This window comes from Helianthus annuus, chromosome 6 (assembly GCF_002127325.2).
Source record: "Helianthus annuus cultivar XRQ/B chromosome 6, HanXRQr2.0-SUNRISE, whole genome shotgun sequence".
Taxonomy (NCBI): domain Eukaryota; kingdom Viridiplantae; phylum Streptophyta; class Magnoliopsida; order Asterales; family Asteraceae; genus Helianthus; species Helianthus annuus.
Window position 1 is genome coordinate 43685557 of NC_035438.2, and position 16025 is coordinate 43701581.

A 16025-nucleotide genomic window follows, 5' to 3' on the forward strand; every position below is an offset into this window, starting at 1 on the left:
TTTGCTAAGCCTAAATCTGATATTAAGAGAATGTACAATACTGCAAGCACATAAACCCTGCATGCACCAACATGGAATTAAATTCATTGTAGTGATCAATCCTATTTAAAAGATCCAAACCCTAATTCTCCAACACCTCACTTCACTTGCTACATAATCCATCAAAAGTTTGTCATAAGATACACAAGTTATTACTTACTACACTTTACAAATGCAATCCACTTAAATAAATCAACATATAATTTGCAAGATGAGCACCCGATATCAACGACACAAGCGGATAGACATAACCATACCAATGACGCGGTAATGTGGCAGTAGGACTAGAAACCCGAGGCGACTTAGGCAGAACAATGCCACGACGAGCTCGATGCAGCCGTCGGTTCCTTGTTCTCAAAACAAAATTCTTCTGTACCACTTTACCCATATCAAATTCTCCCCTAAAAATACAAAAAATCATAATTCTTCATAACTCTAAAACCCTCACAATTAAAATACATATCAGAATCCATAATGACTATATAAACTCTTACCAAATAAGCACAGATCTAAGATATAAACATAAATCAGATCAAAACAACCAAAGGGACAGTGCTCTAGTGGTACCCGGCGGCGACTTTCTCTAGGGGAGGGGTTTTACCATCAATGCGGTGGGTTTCCTCTGGAATTGGTGACGGGCCAGGTCAGGTCATCAACGCCATTCGGTGACTATACGTTCTTCATGATGTGAATGGCAATTTTTTTACAATACTTACTAATTTATATTTAGATTTTATATCCATACAACATACTTTTATGTTTTTGTTTTGAATTGAAGGCTGATGTAACAACAAAGAAGCCCGAAATCATTGCTTCTTATGACGAAGATTACCTCAATGATGATGAAGTTGAAGGACTATTTGATTCGGTTTGTGCATTATGCTACAATGGCGGTGGTGTTCTCACGAATGGAACCACTTCCTTTGTAGGCTCAGTTAATTGAGACATGAAATAGAAGTTGTCTCCTAGCATAAGGTTTTCTGTTAGGATCGAACGCTCTCACATAATCTACCACAATCAAGAATATAAAAGATTGACGTGGTTTGGTCTAAACTGATCTACGTCCACGGGCGGGTAACCAGGAGTTTATAATACTTGGAGAGGTACAAGGAATTACAATACATATGAATCTCTTATATAGAGATTGAAGAAAGAGAAAGAAGTAAAACAAAACAAGATCCGTGAATAATGGCCCCTGCCCCTTGTCCTCTTATCCTGTAATCAGAGAAGCTTGTCTGATGTCCACTTGATCAAGTGGCTTCATACTCAACAATCTCCCACTTGAAGCCACGGGATAATCTTCATCTGTGCTTCAACTGTGCATCTGCATTTCTGTAAAAAAACCTTTTGATCTTAGCCCCTTCCTAGTTACCTGGCCTTTTCTTCAATTATCCTGAAGGCCCGTTGAAGCTTTCATTAGCTTCAACACATCAGTCATGGCTAAGTCTGCCCCTGACCCATTCTCTGTCTCCACCGGCTCCCACTGACACGAACTGCCGGATTCTGAGAAAACCTGAGAACTAACACTCTCCATCATAAGCAGGTAATTCACTGGAGAGACTTTCACCGCTGGAATACAGGTTCTCTTAACCCACTGTCGTCTGGGAGTACTGACTGAAGCACTACCTGTGCTTCCACTGCCACGAAAACCCTTGACTGGTTTCTCTGAACCTTTCTGATGTGTGTAAAATGCAACATATAAATCACATCAATTAAGGCATAAAACTAACCCTTTTTAAGTACTAATGTTGGAAAAAGAGTGTTTTTGTCTTCCTTTTGTATTTTCAGGATGAAATGAGCTCAAAATCACAAAAGAAGCAAAAAGACAACTAATTCTAGCATAAATACAAGAAAAGGAACAAAAGTAGACTGCCCGGACCCTCAACGGCACCTCCCAAGGCAAAGAAGAGAAAACAGAGACTGAACACGCCCCGTGTCCAGCGAACACGGGGGCGTGCCCAGGAAGCAGCAGAAAAGACAAACCAGTAGAAGCTTCCATTGCCCACCACGGGGCCGTGTCCAGCGGGCACGGGAGCGTGGTGAAAGTACAGCAGGCGCATTAATTGTAATTGCGAATTACAATTAATGAAGAGAGAGAATGTCAGACGGGCACGGGGGCGTGTCCAGCGGACACGGGGCCGTGCCCAGCCTTCTGTTCAGCCTATAAATAGGGGTGCTTGGCTTCATTCCATTTCATCCCTTGGCACACCACCTCTCTCACACTTCATCCACCACCCACCACCACCATAACACCATCATCCACCACCATCATCCATTGTCCATCGTAGAGTGTGTGAGTCGTCTCGGGATCCAAGATTGATCGTATGAGTTCTTGACAATCAAGGCCATGTTTGCCTAAGTCTCTTACATCACTTGGTGAAGACAAGTGTTTAGGATAATACTTTTTATTTTTAATCTTTTGCACTTTTTATTTGGTTTTGTATTAATGACTTTAATAACTAGTTACTTATGTTGAAGGTGATCTTTCCTTATCGTTTGTCCGTGGTGTCTTGGCGTTATTTTACTGTCTATATAAAATAAAAGATTTTCACCATTCATATCTCCACGGTCTATATGGAGGTATGTTGGCTACCTGGTCGGGGGTTAAGGGAACGGTTTGGTAAGGGTCTTGCCCTTGTTCAGCGTTTAGAGGTCCTGCTTGGGACCTGGGTCAAATTTAGTAGGATCTCCTTCAATGCCCATAGGTATTGGATGGCGGGGATCCAAACTCTTTGACCCCCTCATAAGTTAACTACTATTAATACTATAACCCGGCTATTTAGGACTGTATCCCTGCTGACTCAGACTACTTAGCCGAGGGTAACGTCACCGCCAAAAGCGGGGCCTACCACAATTTGCATTAATAACTTAATTCATTATCTTTCAATAATCCGACCCTTTAGGATTGTATCCTTGCTGACTCAAACTACTGGGTTGAGGGTAACGTCGCCTTCAAAAGAGGGGCCTACTACAATAACTAAGATAATCTCTTAAACAAGTGCAAAAGTGCGAAAATAATCAAAGGTTATACTAACACACGTGTCGGATCCAAGTGATTCATCTTGTCTATCTGTTTTTATTTTGTTTTATTTTTCAGCATTTAGTTAGTTTTTATTTTTCTTAGTTTAAAACATTTTTCTCACTTTTTGATTTGGTTAGACGTTGAGGATAAACCGGTATTAAAAGCTCTTGTGTCCTTGGACGACCTCGGTATCTTACCAACACTATACTACGTCCACGATGGGTGCACTTGCCCATATGTGTGTTTAGTGTTAGTAAATATCGTGTTTTATAAATTTAAAACTTGGCTAAAAGTGTAAAAAGGGGCTTAAATATATATCAAAATTATAACACACTTCACGCACATCACTTTCCTAGCACGTTCAACTTGAATCTGACCTGTGGCTCTGGGTTTGTCTCCTGCAAAACAAACCTTCTTCTACCCACGAGATTCTGTGAACCGAATCTTGGTCTTCTTCTGAACTGGGACGGTTACTCCCTCAGACGGTACACTGACCATATACAGCGAACCCCGTTTCTTTCCTCGAGCTACGACTAGATTTCCCTTTAGAACCTTCCACTACCCGTTCCTGAACTTAACCTCGTGCCCCTGTTCATCCAACTGCCCAACAGAAATCAACTGTTACTTCAGACTTGGAATTACCCGGACATCCTTCAAAGTCCATGAACCGACTGGAGTCTTCAGATCTAAGTCACCCATGCTCGTCACATCAAGAACCTCATCGTTCGCCAGTCTTACCTTACCAAAATCACTTTCTTTCAGATTTCGCAGTGCTTCACTGCTGTGGGTAGCGTGAAATGAAGCACCCGAATCCATAACCCAGGAATCCACACTACTCTCCACACTACAGATCAAAACATCATTATCTGAGTGGTCTACTGCAACGTTAACTTCTTTCTTCTCATTTGGATATTGATTCCTAAAATGTCCTATCTCTTTGCAGTTCCAACAGGTTACATCACCTCGAGCCCTAGACTGACTCATATTTCTATTCCTGCTCCGACTATCTCTGTTATTCTTCCTTCCTCTGCCAACATTCAGTAATTCACTCGATGATCCACTCGAACTTCTCCTTCTGACGTCCTCGCTCAGAATAAGATCACGAATTCATTCAAAAGTAAATCTGCTAGTACCTGATGAACTGGAAATCGCTGTAACAGTTCCGGACCAATTGTCTGGCAAAGAAGATAACAGTAGCAAAGCTTGAACTTCATCTTCGAATTTGATGCCCACTGACACAAGTCTGGCCAAAATCGAATTCAATTTGTTGATGTGCTCTGTGACTGAACTGCCTTCCCTCATCCTAGTATTCACCAGCTCTCGAATCAGAAAGACCTTATTAGCTGCCGAAGGCTTCTCGTACATGTTAGATAGGGCTAACATCATGCCACTAGTTGTGGTTTCCTTCATGATGTTGAATGCCACAGTCTTTGATAACGCCAATGTAATATCTGCCCTGGCTTTCCTGTTTTTTGATTCCCAATCTGCTGGTTCCACCCTTTCTGGTCTAACTCCTGATAACACAATATCAAGATCTTTCTGAACCAATAACGCCTTAATCTGCATCTTCCACTAGCTAAAATCTGTACCGTTAAACTTGTCGATTTGCACCTTCCCGTCTTCTGCCATGATAACTCAAACACGGCTAAACGAAACTGAAATCGAAAAATAAACCAAAAATCAAACTGAAACAACCGAAACAAGCACTGGTCTACGGTTATGTTTCTTCGATCTTCAACGAAACGATACTCTGAAAATTTGCTGGTTTAACCGGTCAAAAAACTGATCTTGAAATTTTAAACCTTCTGCCTAATGCCCAAAAAAAAAACTTAGTTCTTTAACAAATAAAAGTTTGGCTACTACTACCAAAGGATTAAATAAAAAAGGAACTAAACTCAATTTTCTTCTTTATTTAAAGTTGAGGGGCCTCCTTGGTCAAACTGAAAAACTTCAATTCTCCACCAAAAAAAGAAAAGAATAAAGCACGACTGTGCCTCTTCTTCCCCCTCAGAACAAAAATTCTGCTCTCCTTCTTTTCTTCTCTTCTTATCTCTTCTGGATGCAATCAACACCCAGAAAAAGCAAAGATTGAAAACCCTAAGTAACAGCGTCTACTGGGTCAGCAAACCCTAGTCGCGAGGGTGAAGAGTACGGAGGCGGCGATGGTTCTGGCGGTTTCTGATGGCGGTGGAGGCGTTTCTGATGGCGGTGGAGGTGGTTCTGATGGCGGTGGCCGCGGTTCTGATCGGAACCCGGCGGTGTGGGCGGCAGCGGCTTCGAACAGAAAATGGCTGACGTGAACAATCCGGTAGAAACTGATGCAAATCGGAACCCTAGTTCAGATTTCTGCACCTTCAGGTATCTTCTTCTTCTACACCTTCGTTTCTGTTCATTCTGTTCGGTTCAATAACACGAGCCTGAGCTCTGATACCAGTTGTTAGGATCAAACGCTCTCGCACAATCTGCCACAATCAAGAACACAAATGATTTACGTGGTTCGATCTAAACTTACCTATGTCCACGGGTAACTAGGAGTTTATAATACTTGGAGAGGTACAAGGAATTACAATACATATGAATCTCTTATATAGAGATTGAAGAAAGAGAAAGAAGTAAAATAAAACAAGATCCGTGAATAATGGCCCCTGCCCCTTATCTTCTTATCCTGTAATCAGAGAAGCTTGTCTGATGTCCACTTGATCAAGTGGCTTCATACTCAACAGTTTTCATGGTTTAATAAACGAGGAAGGATATCCATGTATCCGTATGACCAGTTAATTACTACCTACTTTATCCTTAGTCAAATGCCTTTCATTGACTAGTTCATTATATTTATTACATACGAAACTACTGAACAATTTATTTGGGCAATCAACAATTTATTAGCTTAGTTACGATCAAATGAACCAATCATTCTAAATATACAACTTATAACTGTTCAACAAAACCATAGCTACTAAAGTTATAAATCAATGAGTGGTTTTATAACATTTGGTTTATGACTGAAACCTCTGAGTGCTTCTTAAGTGGAAATCTGATAAACCTATAGGAGTTTCTTAACTCAAAACCTCTAAGTGCTTCTAAAACATGGACTAGACTTGATATGCCTTCTTTCATGTTCCATGTGTACGCACTACTTTGAAAATGTCTAAAGTTAATGTATTATTGTATTCATATTAGTTTTTGTCAATAATCCCTCACATGAATGGTGAACAATTAAAACACGAAGAATTTCTGATGAAACCTTAGCAGTTGAATGTTGCATGGGAGTGGTAGTTATTAACTTAGAACATTTTGTTGTATAAATTTACTTGGTTTCCAAACTGTTAATGGGTGTGATGTCCTTTAACTAAGTGTTGTATAATGTAGAGGAAAATACATGTTCACATAAAACTCTTCCTAACCTAGCTCATCGATCATTTTTGTTTCCTTTATGGTCCTGGATCACTTGCCTCCTTCTATGAGAGCTCTAGGAATTGCACCTCACTATTACATTCGTAACAACCTCATTTCTATCTCATATCACCATTTCTCAAATGAACCAACAAAAATTAAGTCATATTCAAAATGAATTGAATAAATAGAGATGCTCTCTTTGTTTTGGAGGAGTAACATAGTACAATGCCATTTACAAAACAACTTATAACAAATATGAAATACATATTAACAAAGACAATATATTTCAAAACGGAATTTTCATTAATACCTTCAGCTTGATGAACCAAATAAACTAAAATCTTAGGACTGGCTTAGTATTCGAGTTTGGCACGAGTTCCTTAATATTTTGTGTCTCCTCTAAGGCAAACACATGTCTCCCAAGATACATGTTGGTCCCTCGGATGGGATCTTCTTGTTCGGAAACGTAGTTGAATCGTAAGTGATCAATGCGCGGAATTCATGTAATCACATAGCAGATATACGAAGACAAAATTCTACTCTGAATCACCGTCTGATATTCTATTGATATGATATGAAAATGTACAAGAACCAGAGAGAACTCAGACTGACATAAGGTTGCTAGAAAGTGAAAGTGTCAAAAGGGTCTAAATAAGCTGATCGAACAGCTATTTATAGGCAAGGTCAGGATATGAGAGTGCTGGCCGATTGGCTGGGCTAGCCGATCGGCTGACAATGCTAACCGATCGAACAGCCTGCTCGATCGGTTGGGCTGTCCGATCGGCTGGGCTAGCCGATCGGCTGGCAGCTTTAGCACTTAACAAAAACATCGCCGTATCCTGACTTGCTTTACATACAAAACATATACAACTATACAAAATATGACTACATGTTGACGGAAGCTACAGACGTTATTGCACTAACAGACTCCCCCTCGGATGTAGCTGTAGTTCCTTCCAACATAGTCTTTACTTCCTCCTGTTGCGTCTTCTTTCTTTAGCTTTTTTCCTTCTTTGTTCTGCTCTTTCTTCTAACATTCTTCTTCTTTTGTGTCTGCCCTCAGTTATCCACCATTTTCGATATTCTGGGTCGCCATCACGCTTTCGATCCCATTTTGGTATCTTGTTCTCTTCAGATTCGATTGGCGTCTGATCAGTAGGCGGCACATAACCCAGTTTTCTTCTTCCCAGCTCTGCAGCTCTTTTAGCTATCTCTTGAGATCTTTGACTTCGCTTGTAAATCTGTAAGAACTCATCAATTTCAAGATCTCTCCATTTCGTCTTCCAGTATCTTCCTGAATTGATTTCTTTGGCGAAGCAAACATCTACTACTCCTTGATATTGCATAGCTATCTCTTTGTCTTTCTTATCATAAACTATCTTGTTGACAAACAAACAGTCTATGTCTTTCTTTGAACAGTTCACCAGCCACATAGGATCCAAGATACAGATTTTTCGAGATTCTCTGGTGGACTTGTCATACAAAGAAATCACTGCCTCAGCTGTAGATGGATTGTATAGCCATGCTAGAAATATATCATGAAAGTCTTGTTCAATGGCTCTGAGTGGCATATTCTTCAAACACCTGGGAGGCTTTACATCCAAAGTAATATCTTTTTCTCCGTTCTCCAGGTAAGTAACAATTTGCTTTGGGAACTGTGGCTTCCAATCTGGATAATTATTCGATGCTTGTAGTTTGATGTAGTTCCACAAATCTTGATCATGCTCACGTACTTCTGGACCGTAGTATAACTGTTTAATGTTCTTCGTTACCACCAATTCATCTACGTCCCACCAAGGTAAAGTAGCAATATCAGCTAAGAACTCAAAATATTGAACTCCCTGCTCCCGTCTGATAGCATAAACTTTAAGATCTTCTAAATAACCCCAAGACAGGATGTCTCCCCAAGAAAGGTTTTTGCTATGAGTGAAAAATTGAAGAGCCCTGAGAGTTTTTCTTTCCTTCGGCATATTCTTGAACCATCTCTTTCTTTCTTCTGCAGAAATTTCTCTAGGAACTGGTTCAGGAATATCTTCAGTAGAAATCTTTTCAACAATTTTTCTCCTGATCTCATCTTCATTTTTATCTTTAAACATTTCTGCAAACGATGGAAATGTAGCATCTTCCCCTTCATAGTGAAAATCTATCCCATCTTCCTCTGAATCAGACGCATCTTCAACAATTACTTCGTCATAATGATCTGCTTCATGTGGGTATCTAGGCTCAAAATCCTTTGCAGGGGACTGAGGAATTTCATCTTCAATATCGAACTTGAACTTTCCATCTTCTAACCCCAATTCCTCAAGCATTTCAGCCCTTGTTCTTCTAACCTCTACCTTTCCTTGTTGAGCATTTAAATAAATGACAGTAGGATTCGAAAGAAGTACCTGATCAACAGGCTGTTTTACAGATGATGATGCTTCATTTTGAACTTCATCCTCCTGTTCATTCATTTCATTGTTCATCAACTCATCCACCTTTTCTTGAACAGCTGGATCCCTGATTAACAATCCAGAAGCACCTTGATCATTGTCATCATCGTCTTTATCATCTTTATCAGACTTATCATCAGCTTTGTCATCAGATTTATCTTCATCTTCCTCATCTTCATCTCCAAACATCTCTATATCTGATTCTTCATCCACAATCTCACCATGAGCTATCCTTCCCTTCCTTTCCAGATCAAGAAATTTTAACAACTTGGCCACTTCTTTTGAATTGTAAGGCACAGGGTAAGCATCACCAACCAGCACAAATTTGTCTGTCTTCCACTCAAGCAGTAATACTTCTCTTGCTCTTCTTCTTCTTTGAATAACTTCAATTCTCCGAAGAACATTATTAACATCAAGATGCTCGATAGGCTCACCAACAACTAAGAATTCTGGTTCATGAGGCTCTTCATTTTCAACCATCTCCTGATCATCTTCAACTTGTTCTTGAACTTCAACAACTTCAATCATATCAACATCTGGTTGTGAAGAAGAACCACCAGCATCAAGTTGACTTGAAGACCCATCAACCACCTAACCTCTTCAACCACACCTTTATTCTTTTGAGTTGCTTCCTCGGCTAAACGACGTTCACGCTCCATTCTTCTTTCATTTGCTTTTATCACATCAGTTTCTTCGAATGCAGCATGAATGTTCATTTTTAGATGACTTTCAACTACAGCAACTAGCATCTGAAGTTGTTGATCTTTCATCACTTTGTCAGCCTTCATAGCTTCCATTTCCAACTTCATAGCCTTCATCTCGTTTGAAGAAGCTTCACTCATTTCACTGAGAAGCTGATTTAAAGTTTGGTTCACATTCTCCAGTTCCTTTATCTTGGCATTCAAGGTAGATATCTCAAGTGTCAACAATTCAAACATTTTAGAACTATCATCGACATCATCCTTCATTTTGTTCATTCTTTTCTCTTTTTCTATCAATGTTGCAACGATTTTATCATGAGCTTTCATCAAATCATCAACTTGGTTCTTCAGAATATTGCGTTCCAATTCTGCTTTTGCCTTTTCTTTTTCCAACTTGTTCACCCTTTGAATTAGTTCTTTGACAGCTTTATCATTGAACATATCACTTTCACCTGGAAGATCTTCTGAGGAAATACCAGTAGCAGGACCAAGATTATCAAAATCAAAGTTAAAATCTTCTTTCTGATGCGATGACTCAGGAATATCTTGTTGAACAAGTTTAGAACTGGCTGCTTTGAATCCTGTGATCTCGACGTAATCATCATCACATGTCTTCTTTTCTGTTTCAACAACTGGAACTTCTTTTGTTTGCACCTCTGTCTGTTTTGGAATATCAACAATAAGAGTCTTTTCTTTCTGAACATGTTGAACTTTCTTTCCATCTTTGTCTTTTTGAGACTCAGCTCCTGATTTCTTCGCACTAACATTTCTTGGATTTATTCCAACTGGAGCTGCTTTTCTCTTCTTTCTTTGCTTCTTTGATTTTTCAGGATCATACGGAGAATCTTCTTTATCTGATCCCTTTTGTTTCTTTGAAGGTCTTTTCTTTAATTGAGCTTTTCCTCTTCCAAGAGTTTCAGGAATCAATTCAGAATCAAATTGAGTGGCTTCAGAATCTTCATCACTGGAACTATTCTGAGCTTCTGTTTCTGACTCAACTCTTGAAGCTTTTTCAGCATGAGCACTTGTTCCTTGAGCTTGTTGTGCTGCAACCTCTTCATTCTTTTTCAAATAACTTTCCAAAGATTGCTTTAACAGCTCAGCTCCTTGTTCAATCACCACAGATGGTTCTAACACTGTCTTATCAACTAGCTTCTACTGTGGCTCTCCAGAAGACCCCTTTTCTCCATCTTTCGGAATAACAACCGCAGGGGATGACTTAGGTGTCCTTTTTCTTTTTCCATCTCTGACGCACCACCACCTAGTCTTTTTCTCAACCATTTCATTCATCTTTGTGTCTTCATTGTCTGAGTCACTATTGTCATGCCTCCACTTATCGTTTTCAGGAGCAACATACTCTTTATCCTTTATTCTACATATCATCTGCTTGGTCTTCACATCCTTATCTTTTGTAATTCTACCAATTGTGACCTTATTTACAGTGCTCATCTCTATCACATCCTCACTGTCCTTCGAAAGATCTTTGATTTTGTCATTTAATATCATCATGATGAATCTAGGATACATGATGTATTTGTCTCCTTCAGCTTAGCAGTTCTCCTTCATATACTCAAATATTACTTGAGAAATGTTGTACTTTCTGTTCAACACCAAGCCTGCTATGATGTTCATGATATAATCAGCAACCTCATCATAAGCACCCTTTCTATGACCCACTGAATGTACCATACAATGCATTAAGTACCGATACGCTTTGGAGAAGCATCTTTTGTACATTTTTCCATTTATGTACCCAGTGAAACCCATTCTGCACCATAAACCTTTTACAAAACGTTCTGACATGATCGTAGGATCATCATCAGAATCTTGCAAATCAAGAACTCTTCTCACATCTGCAACACTAAATTCAATCCCAACATCTATATCTTTTCCATCTTTGTCCTTCTTTCTTAATACAGCATGAATCATCTTATCTGTTTCATCAAACCTTGCTGTATCCCAGAATGCTCTAACATGTGATTCATAAACTACAGTTCTATTTGACATCGCTTTAGCAATTCTGCTCTCTCTAAAAAATGTTGCCATCTTTTCTACCACAGAACCAGTTGTCGACTCAGCATCAATTGCACAAGGTACATTATGACCCTTGTCTTCTTCTTTACCTCGTCCCTGCAAGAATATTCAGTATAAATCATTTGAACAAATATAGAGGTATAAGGATGAAAATTTTGAAATTTTTTTTCTAACATTTGGAGTTTCTATGTGATAACACTAGAGAATCAACTGGCCTGTTCGATCGAGGAGCATTGCTGTTCGATCGGCTAGAAATGAATAAAGTGACAATGAAGTTTTTACAAATGGTGTTCGATCGGCTAGCAGATCCTCTTCGATCGGTTGACAAACTTATGCACAGAAATCTAGGTGAACAATGGATGCTATCCTATCAACAAGAAATGCTGCTCAATCGTCTAGCTTATGCTCTTCGATCGGTTAGCAATTCCTGTTCGATCTGCTAGCAGTTACTGTTCGATCGGCTAGCAATTGCTGTTCGATCGGCTAGCAATTGCTGTTTGATCGGCTGGTCTATCCGATCGGCTGGCAATGCTATCTGATCAACTAATCATTCATCAAAAGATTCTCACACACAGATTTCATAGCATTCATTTGGCACAAATTTCAAGGCATCAACATTAAACTACCCTATGCATCAACACAAACACATAATCTTTATTGCTGCTCGATCGGCTGGTCTAGCCGATCGGCTAGCATTTGTCACAGAATCGGCTAGGAACAACACTATCAGATGATTCAAAAATTTTATCCTCAAAAACACAAATTAAGCACAGATCTAGAATCCTAATGATGTCGTGATCAAAACCCTATGCTTAACTTTATCTAAAACATCCTAAAAAATGTCTAATTTATCTAAAGAACCTCCAACTGCCGTAACAATATAATCTCAGATCTATCAAGTTTAATCATGATTTTTCAAAAATTGAAACGGTAAACATGTAGATCTTGACAATGCGATCAAAACCATATGAACAGAAATCATTAAAACACCCTAAATCTTCCTAGATCTAAGTTTAAAGCACCGACAGATGAAGAACATGATGAACATGATGAATTTCAAAGATTTGAATGTGAAATACGTACCTTTGCTATTGAAAATGATGAGCACACCAACAAATCAATGATATGATGCAAAGAGAATCAAGAATTTTGGTGAAATTAATGAATCGGCTGAGAGAAAGTTCTGTTCGATCGAAGTGTGTAACCGATTGAATGACACAAGAACTCCTATTTATAGTGTGGCACTGGAACGGCTAGGCTATTCGATCGGCTGGTCTAGCCGATCGGCTAGTCTGTTCGATCCATGTCACTTTTGACTTTCAAACCGATTTGACTTTTTGACCTTTTTCACATTATCAGTGTTCGAGAAATCCACTTAAGCATATAGGTCCAAGTTAATGACCCTAGGTACAATTTGTCTACCAAGTTCAACTTAATGACCTTGGTTGACCCGAAGCAAAGACATACTGATGTTTTGATCAATCATTTTTCTGAAAATTTACAAGTTTCAAATTAATGAACTTGCATTTTGACTTTTTATTTTCTCTGTTTGTATCAAGATTAGCTCCCTACTCATTTTTCAGCTCAGAACAACTTCCTGCATCTGCATCAGACTGTGAATCTGAAGATCAACTCTCCGCTTTGGTTTGTCAAAAATAAAGCAGAAATGCAAAATCTTTTTGAGTTTTCAATGCAGATTCTAAACTAGAAGAGTATAACTGAAATACAGAATGTAATGAAAGTAATCTATTTACAGACATATTTTTGGTGAGCGTGTTAGGGGATCATATCAGCTAATGACATGTTACAAGTACCGTTAAGCTTAATTCATACTAAGAATTAAACAATTCACCTAGATTGTCGATATACTGATCCATTTTAAGTTTTCTCACAGATTTCAATTTATTCAGGATATGATTTAGATGTCTTATGAACTTAACTCATTTGTGTGTCCCACCTCTTGTATATACTCCCGTATCAAGTTCCCAATATTCAGTCTTACAGGTGAGTATACCACAGATGATATCTGTAAGGGGTTAAATGCGAGGGCCGTGAGAGCTCAGGTCGATACTTCCGTATACGCAAAGAGATGACGGCTTCGACTTTTTGGTGTGTCCCCTTTAGAGGATCTTTTGTTACAACAGCAATGACTATCAATTTTATTGTTTCATCAAATTGCTGAGGGCGATGCTATATCTCAAGCATTTTGCGGAAAGTATTATTCGGGGACTAGGTCAGAACTTCCATTCAGCAGAAGTCCCAGAATAATACCCCAGATATCACTGAGTATAAAGACGTAGTATCTCAGAATAAGGGACCTATCAAATGAGATTTCAGGGGTTACCTATATATCCAAGTAGTGTTCCCCACGAAATAAGTTTCGTTATGAAATTTTAAGTTTATATCCCGAACAAATCTACTAACTGTGTAAAAACCTATCGACACATCATTAGTGAGACTGTTTAATCCTATTAAGACTTTACAAATCTTTAGCATACTGTAACAGTCTAGCTGATGTACTATCATTTTCCCTTTATACACAAGCTCTTCTTTTTCATTTTTTATTGTTTATGGATTTTGAAATTTTATCATGTTTTTTGCTTTTTGTTTTTTTAATGTTTTTGGATTTTCAAAAAGTATATATATATACAAATATACCTATCTCCCCCTAAAGACCAAAACAGGTAAAAATTCGACAAACCATTGCAGATTGTTTATCAACATCATCTACAGTGGTATCCTCATCAACGCTAATGATTCCATCCGACACCGATAAGAGAATCATACCATTCAGTTTTAAAAGATATTTAAAACGTGTTCTATCAAATGCTTTGGTATGAAGATCAGCTTTTTGCTCGTCAGTGTGGATTTTCTCAATTCATATCAACTTTTTCTCGAAACAATCGCGAATAAAGTGATGACGAATTTCTATATGTTTGGTTTTAGCATGATGTACCGGATTTTTTGTTATATTTATTGCGGCCTCATTATCAAAAAAAAGAGGAGTGTTAAGAAACTGCAAACCGTAGTCGCGCATCTGTTGCTGTATCCACAGGATCTGAGAGCAGCAACTGCTGGCAGATATGTACTCTGCTTCACATGTGGATAGCGCCACAGACGTTTGTTTCTTACATTGCCAGGTAACCAAGCGAGGTCCAAAGAACTGGCATCCTGCAGTTGTTGATTTAGCATTGACTTTGCAGCATCCGAAATCCGAGTCGGAATACCCTTCGAGCGTAAAGTCGCCTTTTCTAGGATACCCCAACCCCAACGATGGAGTTCCCTTCAGGTAGCGTAATATCCTTTTCACAATGATCAAGTGCGAAGCTCTCGGGTTAGATTGAAATCTTGCTGCGAGGCACGTCGGATACATAATGTCGGGCCTTGAAGCAGTTAGATACATCAATGAACCGATCATGGAACGATAAAGTGTTTCATCTGCCCTGTCTCCGGTGAGATCTGGGTGAATCCCATGATTTGTTGCTAATGGGGTTGCCGCAGGAGTAGAACCTGAGATTCCAAATTTCTCTAGAATATCATGAACGTACTTCGTTTGGTGTATGAAAATTCCTTCAGGAAGTTGATCAACTTGGAGTCCCAAAAAGAATTTCATTTCCCCTATTGATGACATTTCGAACTTTTGCTTCATCACTTGTTCAAAATCTTTGCACAAGTTCTCGTTTGTTGACCCAAAAATTATGTCATCCACATAAGTTTGTACTATCAGCAGGTGACCGTCGACTATTTTTGTGAAGAGGGTGGCGTCAATTGTTCCCCGGATGAAGTGATTGGCTAACAGATGCTGAGATAATGTCTCATACCAGGCTCTCGGGGCCTGGTGTAAGCCATATAACGCTTTATCCAAGAGATAAACTTTGTCTTTATGGTGTGGATCGACGAAGCCCGGCGGCTGTCCCACATACACTTCCTCCTTCACTTTACCATAGAGAAAGGCCGACTTCACATCAAGCTGGTACACTTTAAAGTTTTTCCACGATGCAAACGCCAGGAAAATTCTGATTGCTTCTAGTCGTGCCACAGGAGCGTATACTTCAGTAAAATCAATTCCCTCCTGTTGACTGAAGCCCTGAACAACGAGTCGAGCTTTGTTTATCACAACTACTCCTCTGTCGTCTCTCTTACACTTGAACACCCATTTGGTGTTGATTTTTCTATGACCTTCAAGTAGATCCACCAGTTTCCAAACACCCAATTTTTCAAACTGGTTTAGCTCTTCTTGCATCGCATTGACCCAAGAATCTTCAGTAAGCGCCTCTTTGTAAGTTCGAGGTTCGATCTGCGAGATAAAACAACATAATGAAAATTCAGTTTGGAAATGTGCTACTGAGGAATAGAAACTTGTAAGCCCTTGGTCAATTTGATGTCTGGTGCGAACTCCTG

General features: G+C 39.2%; 1 long non-coding RNA gene across 1 annotated transcript; it reads right to left on the reverse strand.

The window, feature by feature from the left end:
- Window positions 1-44: 44 nt before the first annotated feature.
- Window positions 45-1120, reverse strand: LOC110865344. The gene is made up of 2 exons (XR_002550568.2): window positions 534-1120; window positions 45-440 (listed from the first exon to the last, which is right to left on the reverse strand). It is a non-coding gene; the product is annotated as an uncharacterized LOC110865344 (long non-coding RNA).
- Between the last annotated feature and the right edge of the window lie 14905 nt (window positions 1121-16025).